The sequence below is a fragment of the Papaver somniferum genome, unplaced genomic scaffold (assembly GCF_003573695.1).
Source record: "Papaver somniferum cultivar HN1 unplaced genomic scaffold, ASM357369v1 unplaced-scaffold_135, whole genome shotgun sequence".
In the NCBI taxonomy this organism is placed as follows: Eukaryota; Viridiplantae; Streptophyta; class Magnoliopsida; order Ranunculales; family Papaveraceae; genus Papaver; species Papaver somniferum.
Window position 1 is genome coordinate 3,915,586 of NW_020622713.1, and position 14,612 is coordinate 3,930,197.

The following is a 14,612-nucleotide window of genomic DNA, read 5'->3' on the forward strand; positions in this document are numbered from 1 at the left end:
GTTTGCTTTTATATATTAACTTGCCAACAAAAAAAAAAAAAAAACCAGCTGATTGAATTTCTTGTTTGGCGCGAGTGTGCAGGCAAAGCGTAAGTTGCTGGAGAGTGAAGAATTCATTAAGGTGGCTGATCCACTGTTGAAAGGCCGTTATCCATAGCAAGGCTTGTACCAAGCTCTTTGTCTTGCAGCGGAGTGGTAACAAACTATAAATTTCTCCCTATTCGTACAGGGTATGTTGTGAATGCAAATTTAGCTTTTGCAATTTGCATGATTTAAAGAATGAAATTTCTACAGTCTTCGTGTGTTATATTCCAGTTGAGTTGAAGTAAAAAACAAGTTTTACAAGAATGACCTGTTGACAGTGGGATTTGAACCCATGCCCTTTCGGACCAGGGCCTTAAGCTGGCGCCTTAGACCAACTCGGCCATATCAACATTGTTGCTCAAAGATGGCAGATACTAAATAGAAGCGAAGAATGTACTCCGGAAATGATGAAACAGGGAAAGATTGTTGGAGATGATTGTCTTGTTAGTTGGGTGCAGGGAATAATTCAGCATTTTAGTTTGGTGTAGAAATGCTTTTCGGTTTCGGGTGCACCATCGACTGGTTTCCTTCCTGCTAGGTAGCACAAAATTGGATTTTGAGTGCTGATGATGGAAAACCAATCCATACTGATGAAGTTTAATACTGCAGCCATCACTAAGTTTAAGTTTCCAGAACTTGCAGCTGCCACCACGAATTTTTCCCTTTTGGGTGAAGGAGAAGGTGGGACACATAGGAAGGTTGTTTAAAGCGCAGTGGAAAGGTTAGCTAGTATTATCCATTAGCATGACAACTAATTCACCACCTCGGGAAAGAAAGAAACAAAATTATTGGCTCTTTTCAAAGTAACTTCATAGAGGAACTTACACCCTGGAAATTCTTAGGCAGCAGCACGACAACTAATTTGAAGCACTGGGTGTTAAATATTTAAAAAAAATATTGGCAGAGAAGAAAAAGAAAAGCAGCAATGAAAGAGTCATATTTTTAAAAAAATAAAAAAATCCGACCTACCGGATTCGAACCAGTGACCTAAGGATTATCTGCTACAACTACAGTCCTCCGCTCTACCAACTGAGCTAAGGTCGGTTGTGCTCATTTTCCATGAAACAAATATAAATTGATAACCACGTTTTTAGAGTAGTGGCAATGCAATGCTGTTGAAACTTCTAGGTTGGAAGAAATACACAAAAATGGCCTCGTACAAATTCATAAAGTACAAGAGTATGTTTTCACCTACCAAAACATTAAGTATTTATTATTTATGGTCCTTCAGAAGACTTACAAAATTGAAATGGTCTGAGTAAATTTCATTCTAATTTGTTAACTCAAACTAAATAGAAGAATAGACAACCATACAAGAAAAATTATGAATTTTGTGATTGGATCCACTAGCTTTTCTTGGCTTACGGGTCATCAAGAACGGTTTTTATGATATAAGAATCACCTGGGGAAATATCAGATTACCAGAGTCAACTTTCTTAAGTTGGACTAGGAAGTCTATAAATGTTCAGACATACAATTATTACTCTAAAGACATGAAGATTCCGAAGACGTATCGACAACGACGATAACATCATTCTTCCACTTGAGGTTAGTAATACATGACTTGACTTGTTTCCATTTCTCTTTTGTAAGCTTTCAAGTCGTTTCTGATTAAAAACATAACATGCGAAGTCATTTATATGAAACTCTAGTATAATATACTTGATCATAATATTGTGATAATAGTGTCAAGGACCAATATATCAATAGTGATAAGTGTTTTATATTGGTATATTGAATGACGAAGTATAATGCTTATTTTTGGGCTTCGTAATCTTTGAACTCGTTACTAGATTGTGTAGTGAATATAGGTTTGATTTCATACCTAGAAAAATATGTTTAGTTACATGAGCTTAAGGAAGTGGACATACAAACTTGTTTCTTAATCGAAAGGAAATCAAAAGTGAAAACACTTGGGGTACCAAAATACACCACCAACTTTTTCGCAGGCAATCTGTATGGACAAACTCAGCAGAAAATCCGAAACTAAAAACTCAATCAAGGAAAGTGTCTAGAGTTATATCTCTATCTCTCTTGCGATTAGAACGTTCAAAGAATTGAATCCGTGAGCCTAATAACAAAGAGAGTTCTTGTATGGTACCAAAGACCATTTTCCAAGGATCAATCAAGTTGTATCCAACAAACTAGGTCGGACGTATCTACTTTGATTGATCACTGCACAACCTGTGATATTTCAATTATAAAGATAAACAATATAATGCGGAAAAAGAAATAACACAGACACCAGAAATTTTGTTAACGAGGAAACCGCAAATGCACAAAAACCCCCGGGATCTAGTCCTGATTGAACACCAAACTGTATTAAGCCGCTACAGAAACTAGCCTACTACCAATTAACTTCGGTCTGGAATGTAGTTAAACCAGAACTCAGTCTCCCACTGATTCAGGAACAGCCGCGCTCCTTACGCCTCTTGAATCCCAGTAGGACTCCGCACAATTGATTCCTTTAGATGACGTCACACCAACTAAGAGTTTCTTCAACTCAATTGAAGACGTTAAAACAATATGCCTCCCATAGATTAAGCCTATATAATTGATTTCCTGATTTACGATCGAAACGAATGATCAGATCAAACATGGGATCAAAGTGATGGAAATCGATAGCAATTTGACAAAAGTATTGCTATCCTGAAAATCCGGACTTAGGCAACCGGAAGTGCAGCCTAGATTATTATTCACCTCATAAGTATAAAACTTTTGGAATGACAAAGTTGAGACGAAGAGAACTTTGTGATTTTTATTTATCTTGTTCAAGTGATAAATAAACAATCGAACAAGATCAGGATACTCAGGTTATCAAGATAAAAGATAACTGGACTTGGATTCACAAATCCTAATGAAGTATTTGATAGTCACTAAACCCTAAAAGGGTTTCTGGAGAGGACGACTCAAGATACAACTAGGACACACCAAAAAGTAGTGTCAGGATTCAAAGATCCAAGTTGCCAAGAGTTCCCCTTATATAGACAATCGAAGCATAGGTTGCTTTAGGTTTACGTTAAGATATCTTTGGAACCAAGCAAACAATATTCACAGTTAGATAAAAACTTTGAATTTTATTCACATAAACAAAATATACACTCTGGTTAGGTAGACCTTAACTGAACCGTGTACAAAGACTATGTTCAACATGGTTGGACGAAACTAGCCGGTTTGAACTTAAAAGCTTAACACTCATTTTCATGAACACAAAGACATTAATCTTGAGTCACAATCATGTGCTCAAATAAGTCTGGTGTTTTTAGATAATTGATCAAATGCAAATCATCTCATAAAAATAATTTAATCTCATTTGAACACAATCAACATAGTTTGTAAATACACAAAGTACAAATACTTGAGTCATTCGTGAATCGGTTGATTCATGGTATGTGGACCGCTTTGCAACTTATTAGCATAACCGAGTCCCGGAGTTGACAAAACTTTTTCAGTTCACGTACCGGTTTGCAAACTTTGACGCAAAACTGAGTTCCGGAGTTAACAAAACTTTCCAGTTTGCGGACCGGATTGTACCTTAAGACTTTACCGGTTCCGGAGTTCATAGAACCTTTTCAGTTTGCGTACCGATTTGGGTACTAAACTGGTTCAAGAACATAGAACTGTATTGGTTCGCATACCAGTTTGAATAATTAAACCCGGTTACCTTACCACAGTTCCAAAACTGGTTTGTATACGAATACACATACCGATCCGGATCACGAATCAAGCAGATTTTCCCATGATGTGCATATGAATATGTGTATCACACAAATATGAAAGTCGATATATAGTTATTCCACTACGTGTACGAGTACATGTAATACGACTTTAGACGTATAACAGTTTTCTCAGTTTATAAGACTGATAGCACTGTCTTGTATTATGAATATAGTAGTTATATATTTCTCTAAATCAATTCGAAACATTCACGAATAACATCAATGACACATATCAATGTTCCAGACTATTTTCGAATAGTTTCGAACAATAAACTATTGTCCATCGAAATTGACCAAGTATGAACAAATGTTCATTAAGCTTAGTCATTATATTTCGAGAAATTCATAAACTAAATAATTAGTTCTCGACTTGAAGTTCTCCAAAAGCTTCGGTTGATCTTCGCCTTCAAAAGGTAAAAAGCAAATAATGATTGGTTTGTTTCTAAACTACCTCTATCCTACACCGAGACTTAACTAATTGTAGACTAGAAAGAAAGATATAGTTTTGACAACTAAATTTTACGACAAGCTTGAGATAAAAACACTTGTGAGTTCGACCGAGCAATGCTCTAACAAAAATGATGGATGGTCCGATTTTCATTGAAGATATTAAGGTTGTGTTAGAGCATTGCTCGGTCGAACTCGCATGCGTTGCTATCTCAAGCATATTTGTCAATACTAGTGATCAAAACTATAAGTATTGATTTCTAGCCTATATAGATAAAGGTCTCAGACTAGGATAGAAATTTTAGTTGAGCTCAAGACTCCATGGCAATCATCATACAAGACGAAGGACTACTCAAGGAACTGGTGGATCTTCATCCACTAAAAGATATGTGGAGACTTGAACTTATCTGTCACTCAAAAGTCTATCTACTCTATCTCCTATTCTTGAGACAAAAGTCGTTTTGATATATAAACTTTCATTATACACATTTTCTATTTCGAGCCGAGTGCAACTCGCCTATCTATTTCTCTAAATATGTGTTGGTAAGATTTCGCTTTTGCCAAATTCATATTTACCTAGTGACGAATGTCATGATATGTTTCAATCACTTTGGAAATTGCTCTGAAGAAAAATGGTCTGTGAATAACGGCTATATAACGTCCTCTGATAATGTTTCAATGAAATGAGAGTTTAGATTACATAACCATTGGTAGGATATAAGTATTATTGTGGAAACACATATATGTATAAGTTCTTATTCCTTGAAACAAAGTTTGCGAACTTTGTTGATCAAGAGAAGCAGAATGTGTCGTGAGCCAAGACCGCGAACTGGCGGAAGTTCTCGACCCGAGAATTTCTGCTGGAGTTTGTGAACTTCTTCCATGAGATTAAGTCCGCGAACCCAGTCCGCAAACTTGAGCAGGTTATATCTAAAATTGGTTGTTCTTGAACTCATGTTTATATAAACTAAGGAATGCTTTTTCAAACCGTGGCTATAAAGTTCATGAACCGATTCGAGTGAATCAAACCATTTTTGCTTCGATTGTGTCTTGTGTAGTTACATAAGATCTAAGCAATTGAACAACTCTCTAACTAGTTCGTTTGAGTCATTTGAACTAGTTATGGTGAAGAATAATATGGTGGATATGAAAGTGATCATATGGATAACCATTTAGTTAACTATTGTTGAACCAAAAAATGTTAATGTTTGGGAACGGCTACATAAACCCAAAATGGGACATTTCATTTGTGTGTAACAAGCTAAGTTTTCGATCCAAAGGTTGAGAAATATTAGCTTGAATCTAATCAGCTTTTCATCTAACGGTGAATATTGAATGCTTTGTTACCAAGCTAACATTGATTGCAAACCCTGATTTGAAAGACTATATAAAGGAGAACTCAAGCAACTGGGAAACCTAATCCCCACACCTTACATGTGATACTAGTTGCATAGCTAGAGTTGATTCTTCTTTAACCTTTGGTTTCTTCTTCTAAAACCAGGTTAACGACTAAAAGACTTCATTGGGATTGTGAAGCCAGACCGATACTACTTTTCTTGTAGTTGTGTGATTTGATCTTGCATCTTCTATTGTTACGAGTACAATTGTAACAATTGGCTCGAGATTTATATCTCCTATAGGAAAGATAGAAAAGTAATCACAAACACTTCGTCTCATAGTTTGTGATTCCATAATATCTTTTTTCGCTGCGTCGATTAGGATTATTGTGAGGTGATTGATAATACTAGGTTGTTCTTCGGGAATATAAGTCTGGTTTATCAATTGGTTCCTGTTCACATTGATTTATCAAAAGACGGAACAAAACTCGTAGGTATATTCGTGGGAGACGGATTTATCTATTACCGTAGACTTTTCTGTGTGATACAGATTTGTTTATTAAAGTCTTCGACTTTGGGTCGTAGCAACTCTTAGTTGTGGGTGAGATCAGCTAAGGGAATCAAGTACGTAGAATCCTGCTGGGATTAGAGACGTAGGAGCATAACTATACCTTGGATCAGTGTGAGATTGATTGGGGTTCAATTACAGTCCATACCGAAGTTAGTTTGGAGTAGGCTAGTGTCTGTAGCGGCTTAATACAGTGTGTGTTCAATCTGGACTATGTTCCAGGATTTTTCTGCATTTGCGGTTTCCTCGTTAACAAAATTCTGGTGTCTGTGTTATTTCTTTTCCGCATTATATTTTGTTATATAATTGAAATATCGTAGGTTGTGCATTGTTCAATAAATTAGAATATCCGACCTTTTGGTTGTTGATTTAAATTGATTGACATTTGGATATTGGTCTTTGGTACCATCCAAGTTATCTCTCTAGTATTTGATAAAGACTCGCAGATTTCTATTTGTTTAAGTATATATCAAATCGAAAGATTCAGATATAAACTCCTTGATATACTTTTTATCTAGATTGAGTCTGACTGTCTATTTGATTCTCTAGAAAGTATATTGGAGTTTGTCCATACAGATTGCTAAGCGAAATATTAGGTGTGGTTCTTGTACCCCCACTTTTTCAGTTTGGACCAATGCCAACCTATATAGCGCATCAAGGTATAACCAATCCTAGCTTATGTTGGGAGTCAAGGTAGAACCGATCCCTACCTATATTGGTATTCAAGGTAGAACCGGTCCCAATAGGAAAAACCGATTTCTCTAAGTCACGTACACTTTAGGGTTTGTGTGATTTGGATATTGGGTTTGCAAAATATTAACGTTTAAGATGTCGACATAGTTAATTTGAACATATGCAGAAATCTTATTTTTTAATTATTCAAAGATATTCCTTGATATTCAATGTGAGATCCCAAAACCGAAATAGTAGAAAATATTTGAGAGATTTTCGAAATTTATATGTTTGTTTTACCAGCAATCAAAACATATCTCTAGAAAGATATATTAGTTATGTCCTAACTAATATTGAGTTGTCCATGAATATTTCAGTTATATAGTTGGATATTGGTTGGAATTTCATAAAACCGAATTTAGGTCCTTTATATTGCATATCTTAAGAATATCTTCAGTTATGGAAATTCCTTGGTTTTCAAATTACCTGGTCTGTAAATAGTGAATTTTGTTCTTCTTACAAACTTATCCTGAGCCAGGAAAACTTCATCTTTGTTATTTCTGGTGTAGTCGACTAATAGTATTCTCGTAGTACTATCTTGGAGAGGAGATTGATCAAATTAAGAGAAATCTATTACGCATACTATTTAAAAGATTTATTTAGGATCAAGAAGCGTATACTAGTATCGTTGGTGGGAAACTAGAATTAATTATAATTTTAGTTTTTGATTATTGGTTTGATCGACTAACGATTGTTATTTCTTGATTGCACATAGTTTGATTATTCTTGAGATCCTTTTCTCTTGACATAAGGCCACTCAAACTAGATCAAGAGTTTAACGTTGACTTGTGGTCGTTCATTGTTAACAGACTCCGTTATATACGTGATCGATCATAAGTTAGGAATAAAGTTTTTTATTGTGCCGGTACATAAGAGTATTGAAGATTGAAGACAAGAAGATTTTTATTATTGGTTTTGTATGTTCGTGATTTACTTCGTGCACAAACTTGATCGGATGGGATCCGAATAGATCTACTTTATCTTTGATACACTTATTATTTACTGGTCGTATTTGGATCGACAAACTATTATTTGGTGGTACTCTTCAGTTTCCAAATCTGGCAGTTCTGTTTGACTCGATCTGGTTAACTTGTTTAATTCAGATCCTTGAGGATCTAAAACCTGAAGAAAAAAAAGAGTTTAATCTATCTTAAATATAAAATCCTTTGTCACACTCAACATAAATATCTCTGATTGATTTCCTAAGATAGGAGACTGTTTACCAAACAAATTATGCATTTATTATTGAAAGACAATCGAAAGGCTTGAGTGCTTAAAGTCTTCAGAGAGACTGAAGCAACTTAAGATGGTTGAATTTACCTTAGGATTCACGTGCACTAGCCAATTTGTTTGTAGGCACAGGTGAAAATGCGGGGGTACCAAAAGACACTACTAACTTTTTCTTAGGGAACCTGTATGGACTAAACTCAAAAATAATTCCGAGAGTTACAAATCAATGAATCTCAATTAGGAATTATATGAAGGGTGCATATATATTTCTCTCACAATCAATATGTAAACGGAAACAAGTCTGTGAACCTGATTATACAGTGAAAATTCTTGGACGATTCCAAATATCAATATCCAAGATCAATCAAGTCGTACCCAACAATTACGATGGACGTTTCTACGATGATTGACGTATAATATGTGATATTTCAATTATAAAGATAAACGATATAATGCGGAAAAATAAATAACACAGACCCCAAAAATTTTGTTAACGAGGAAACCGCAAGTACTGAAAACCCGGAGGACATAGTCCATAGTTGAACACCAAATTTTATTAAGCCACTACATACCCTAGCCTACTATAAATACTTCGGAATATAATGTAGCATTGGAGTGAGAAATACGATTTACCATGGCTTGTCATCAAATGAGGTGATAACTCTTGTAACCTTCTTGTAATCATTAAGTTTATTTTATCTAAGATCATCATGCATCTTTACCACCTGTGAGCATATTTATGTGTAGTTGGATGAGTATGTTAGGTGATATTTATGTGGTTTCCCCTCTAAGAGTGCATGTGATTTCACGACGACTCCGTACTAAGTTGTGTAGGACGGGGTCAGCCGCTAGAATATCATTAATAAGCTGCGAATATCCGGTTGAATATTATTTAATTTATCAAAACAATAGGGAGGCTTAGCCGCTTTAATGTGATTAGTATGCCAAGAATATAGATTGAATATTGTATATTATTTTATTATGGGGAAATAACTTGTGTGTATATTATCATTGATTGCATAATCTTATAGATTTTAGTGGTAGTTCCTAAATCAGCACTTTGTGTGGATGTCGCTATTATTTAAAACTGGAGTTATTATAGCCCCATCTTCTCCAATGAGTAAGGCGAGGTCATGAAAACATATTTTTAGTTTGATTTAGTGTCACTTCTGTGGATCATTGGATATTATCATTATGGTACGCAATATGTGAGAGAGGTAGGGTTAGAATAACATATCTTTAATGATAATCATATATACGATGTTAGTGATTAATTGAAAGTTGTGATTCCACTGAACACCCATTTGGATGATGTACTTTGCTGCTGGAATGAAAGGGTTCATCAAGACATGGAATACTTGATTATCCAACCTGGTAAGAACTTTCCGAACATCTACAAAAATAAAACAGGTAGATTTATGTATTAACATAGGAAAATAGGAAAAAGATAGTTTGTAAAAAGTTAATAAGAAACCACAACCTACTATCAAAACTTTCATCCACCTTCAATATTTAGTTGAAATGAGGCCTGCATTACAAAACACCTTCGAAAAAGTTGTAATTGAGGAAGACAAACACAAATATTAATTTTTAAATAGTAGTCTATATTACTCGATCGACATTGATCAGCTGAACAACAATCTTAAACTCATGATTTTATGGAGGAAAATAAAAAGAAAAACCATATTACATTTGAAAAAGCGGGGGTACAACAAGCACACCCAATATTTCGTTTAGGAAATTTGTATGGACTAACTCCAACATATATCCAAGAGAATCAACTAGACAGTCAGACTCGATCAAGGAAAATACATCCAAGAGTTATATCTCTATTTCTCAAATTAATCTGCAATCGAACAGATAGAAATCTGTGAGCCGTATTAATATGAGAAACAACTTTAACGGTACCAGAGACCAATTTTCAAGTATTCAATCAATTTCAATCAACAACCAAAGGTTGGATTCACCAATTGATTGAACTACGCACAACCGGTGATGTTTCAATTATATAAAATATAATGCGGAAAATAAATAACACAGACATCAGAAGTTTTGTTTATAAGGAAACCGCAAATGCAGAAAAACCCTGGAACCTAATTCAGTTTTGAACACCACATTGTATTAAGCCGCTACAAACTCTAGCCTACTACAAATTAACTTCGGACTGGAATGCAGTTGAGCCCTAACCAATCTCACACTGATCAAGGCACATCCGAGTTCCTTACACCTCTAGAACCACGCCAGATTCTGTGAAATTGATTCCCTTAGCTGATCTCACCCACAACTAAGAGTTTCTACAACCCAAAGTCGAAGACTTGATAAACAAATCTGTCTCACACAGAAAAGTCTATTGGAATAGATAAATCTGTCTCCCACAGAAATACCTACGAGTTTTTGTTCCGTCTTTTGATAAATCAATGTGAACGGAAACCAATTGATACACCGGACTTATATTTCGAAGAACAGCCTAGTAATATCAATCACCTCACAATAACCTAACGATATGGTAGTCTAACAAGTTATTGTGGAATCACAAAGAATGAGATGAAGAGCTTTGTGATTACTTTTTATATCTTACCTATCAGAGATAAATCTCGAGCAAATCTTAGAGAAGATAGTACTCAATACGATAGAACAAAGTAAGATCAGAATACGCATCTACATAGAAAATAGTTGGGTCTGGCTTCAGAATCCCAATGAAGTCTTTAAGTCGTTAACTTATTAATGGTTTTAGAAAAACCGAGGTTAAAGGAGAATCGACTCTAGTCGCAACTAGTATCACACAGGGGATGTGGGGATTAGGTTTCCCAGTCGCTAGAGTTCTCCCTTATATAGTCTTCAAATCAGGGTTTGCAATCAATGTTACCTTGGTAACAAAGCATTCAATATTCACCGTTAGATGAAAACCTGATTAGTGTTAAGACAATATATTTCAACCATTACATTATCTTGGCTTGTTACGCACAAATGAAATGTGCCTTCATTTAGATATGGTTAACCATACCTAAACGTGTACACTTGGTTAGCTCAACAATAGTTAACCGAAGTTATCCATATGAACACCTCCATATCAACCTTGTTCATCTTAATCACAACTAGTTCAAATGACTCAAATGAAACTAGTTATAGAGTTGTTCAGTTGTTTATATTCTCATAGAACTATACAATAAACAATTGAAGCAAAATTGATATTGATTCACTAGAAACGATTCATGAACATTATAGCCACGGGTTGCAAAGATTGCATTCCTTATTATATAAATGTATTTTTTCATGAGTATGTAACCATACTTAACCGATTTTAGAACATAACCCACTCAGGTATGAAAACAGGTACGCATACCTAAGTTCCCGGACTTGGTCTTTGTTCGCCAGTATATAAACGAGTACGCATATTGTTGTTCACGACTGAACTCAGTTGAATCCTTACGCGTACGGGTATGCATACTATAGTTCCCAGACTTTAACTTTTGAATCAGTACGCATACGGGTATGCATACTAAGTTCCCGGACTTGGAATACATTTGCAAAGTTAGCATACAAGTACGCATACTGTGCTATATCCAAACAATGGTTAGTTGTTCTAAACTCCCATTTCAATCATTGAAACATTCTTAGAAGACGAGATAGTTGTGTCACACAAACTGTTAGCTTCAAAACAATTTTAAAGTGATCAAATAATTAATATGAAACATTCTGAGTCTACAATCAAATGACTATCTCAAACAAATCATATAAGATGTTACCAGGAGATTTTCACATGATCATCTTTTGACTTTCGTCAAGAATATAAGATGAACTTGGTTAAATCGAAAGCTTACGAACACATATTTCCGAGAAATATGTAACCGAGTTAAACTCATCTGGAAATATCAAATGTGTCTAATGTAAAGTCTATATAGCTATACGACTTTCGTCTCAATAGGAGATAAAATAGATATAGACTTCTGAGTGATATATGAGTTCAAGTCTCCACATACCTTTTGCTGATGAAGTTCCACAAGCTCCCCTTAGTAGTTCTTCGTCTTCAACCGATGAACGACGTGAAGTCTAAAGCTCAACTACACATTTTATCCTATCCGAGACATAGCTATAAGTACACTATAAATCAAGAATTATAGTTTTGACAACTAAACTTGACAAACAAGCTTGAGATAGCAACGCTTGCGAGTTTGACCGAGCAGTGCTCAAACAATCTCCCCCTCTGTCAATTTTAGTGACAAAACTATCAATACATATGGATTACAAAATAAATAAACTTTGTAGCTTCTCATCCAAATGCTTAATTTCCTTGGTTCTTCAACATTACTTGAAATATTCGTCACTTCCAAGTACTCTAGTGATTCTAAACGTGTTCAACTCTCAGCATCATAGTTCTTGAAGATCCGTAGCTATAACAATATATAAAAACAAGATGTTTTCGTATTGTTATACGGTGTCATAGTATTATTACAAAGCATCAAAGTTCAATTGTATCACAACTTTGAAAATAATACTATGGTGATATGTATCACTCCCCCTTACATAATGATCCCTAAACCATATGTATATGTAGTGTGAACTAAAAAATAATTCTCCCCCTTTTTGTCAATATAAATTGGCAAAGGTACGAAAACTAGCGGGATCATTATGAAATTTTCAAAGAGATACTTCATGACTAAAAGAGAACATATCAAGTTTGTTTAGATGCAATCATATAGTCGAAACTAAATGCATTCGTCAAGGAGTTTATAAAGATACAAGATAAGTCCTACAATATTCCACAGCTGCACTCCCCACAAAGATTTGGCAATTAAGCGCAAGTTCAATTAAGAACTCTCCCCCATATAATGTCATTCCCAAAAGAACAACAAGAGCGACCTTAGTTTTACAAAGAAAATAAGGATTTCTTTGGACATTAGAAAAATACATGAAACATGAACTTGTATCCAAAATACTCAACTAACCCGAACTTACATGTACTCAAAATACTAATAAAAGCTTTCAGGTTCGGCTGACAGTTGGTTTATCTCTTAAGCAAATCCTGACATATACTTACGGGAAAAATATGGTTTGGTCCTTTTTTAGGTGGTCCCATGTCTATTTGGTCATTTCAGAAATCACCTTTTCCATTTGGTCCATAATAAAATTAACATACAATAAAAAAATATAAATTGGGTAAATCAATCACACTTAACAGAAGAGGTTTTAATTGGTAGTCGAGCAACAAGCTGAGTCCCAACCCCTTTTTGAAATAGCAACACCTAATATGTGAAAAATAAAACTACCAAGACCACTACCATCGTCATGACTAATTAAACAATTCTTCAGACGCTTGAAAAAACAAACAGTATCATCGCTAAGTTTCCATAAGGTAGTAAAAGCTAGCACACCCAAACCATAACCATGCGAAGTGCACACATTCAAATACTTAGAACGTTTCCGCGAGATTGATTTGGAGATAGCCTGGCCTGGGACGAAAGTGCGAACACCATCTCCAGAGAAGGGGGAGACTCCAGTGACATCCATACAAACGTCTTGGCCGTTTTCCCAGTTGAGGACAAGGATATCCGTTGGACGTAAATCCTTGTTATTCTTGGAAAAAAAACCTAAAACAACTTCCTTGCGAGCATGGACACCATCTTTGAAACAGATATTCACAATTACATCACGAACCAATTCACGGCGGAACTTTAGACCAACATCATTAGCACAGTGAAGCGCGTGATCACCAAAAATATCCATAGGCTTATTGCAACATGAGCACAACCCGTCCTCAACAAATAAAGGGATACCAAGGCGATAACAAACTACTGCTCTGAACTGTCTGGGACCAAGGCACTGACCTAAACCGCTGATCGGAATAGCCAAGAGATAATCTTGAGCATGTTTGATCTGATTGCACTGCCAAAGAACGGAGTCTCTTGCGGATAGAGTAAATTGGTCCGGGATTTGCTTCTTAACTGCATCAAAATAAGTGACTGCCAGGGAATGCATAGAATGAGGGCAATGTCATCGACGCGATAATTAGAAGGAAAACCACATACCTGAATGAAATTCCGAAGAGCCGTCTGATAGGCAATCCCATTATCTGTTGAGAAGGATCTACCAAGTATCGTCTTCCGCACAGAGGCAGTCTGAATCAGAGAGGCAAGATAGCAATAGGTGCTAGTGTCAGCCATGGTATAAATTCCAAGGCCACCATATTTGATAGGTAGAGTGGCCATTCTTTGTTGCAAAGGTCCAAACCCAGCTCCATCTCCATCTCCGGTGATTAAAAGCCTCAAATATTGGAGTAGGTGGTCGTCAAAGAGGTCAGAGGCATGTTGTAGAGCTGCCGGATTAGTAGTACGCATAGAAAAATATGGTCTAGATACACCGACACAATTACGGAGTAATAACATCTCACTCTGGGTATCTCTGAGCTTTTTGATAGAAGACATTAGCTGAATAGTCTTATTCACCCTATTAAGAGCCATGTCACTCAAGAAATCCAAATCCAAAACCACAGATCCA

The 14,612-nt window shown here is 35.7% G+C and overlaps 2 non-coding genes across 2 annotated transcripts; both read right to left on the reverse strand.

Moving 5' to 3' along the window:
* Positions 1 to 353: 353 nt before the first annotated feature.
* On the reverse strand, positions 354 to 434 carry TRNAL-AAG. Its single transcript has one exon. It is a non-coding gene; the product is annotated as a tRNA-Leu (tRNA).
* Positions 435 to 1,043: 609 nt separating this feature from the next.
* On the reverse strand, positions 1,044 to 1,128 carry TRNAY-GUA. The gene is given in 2 exon segments: positions 1,044 to 1,079; positions 1,092 to 1,128. It is a non-coding gene; the product is annotated as a tRNA-Tyr (tRNA).
* Between the last annotated feature and the right edge of the window lie 13,484 nt (positions 1,129 to 14,612).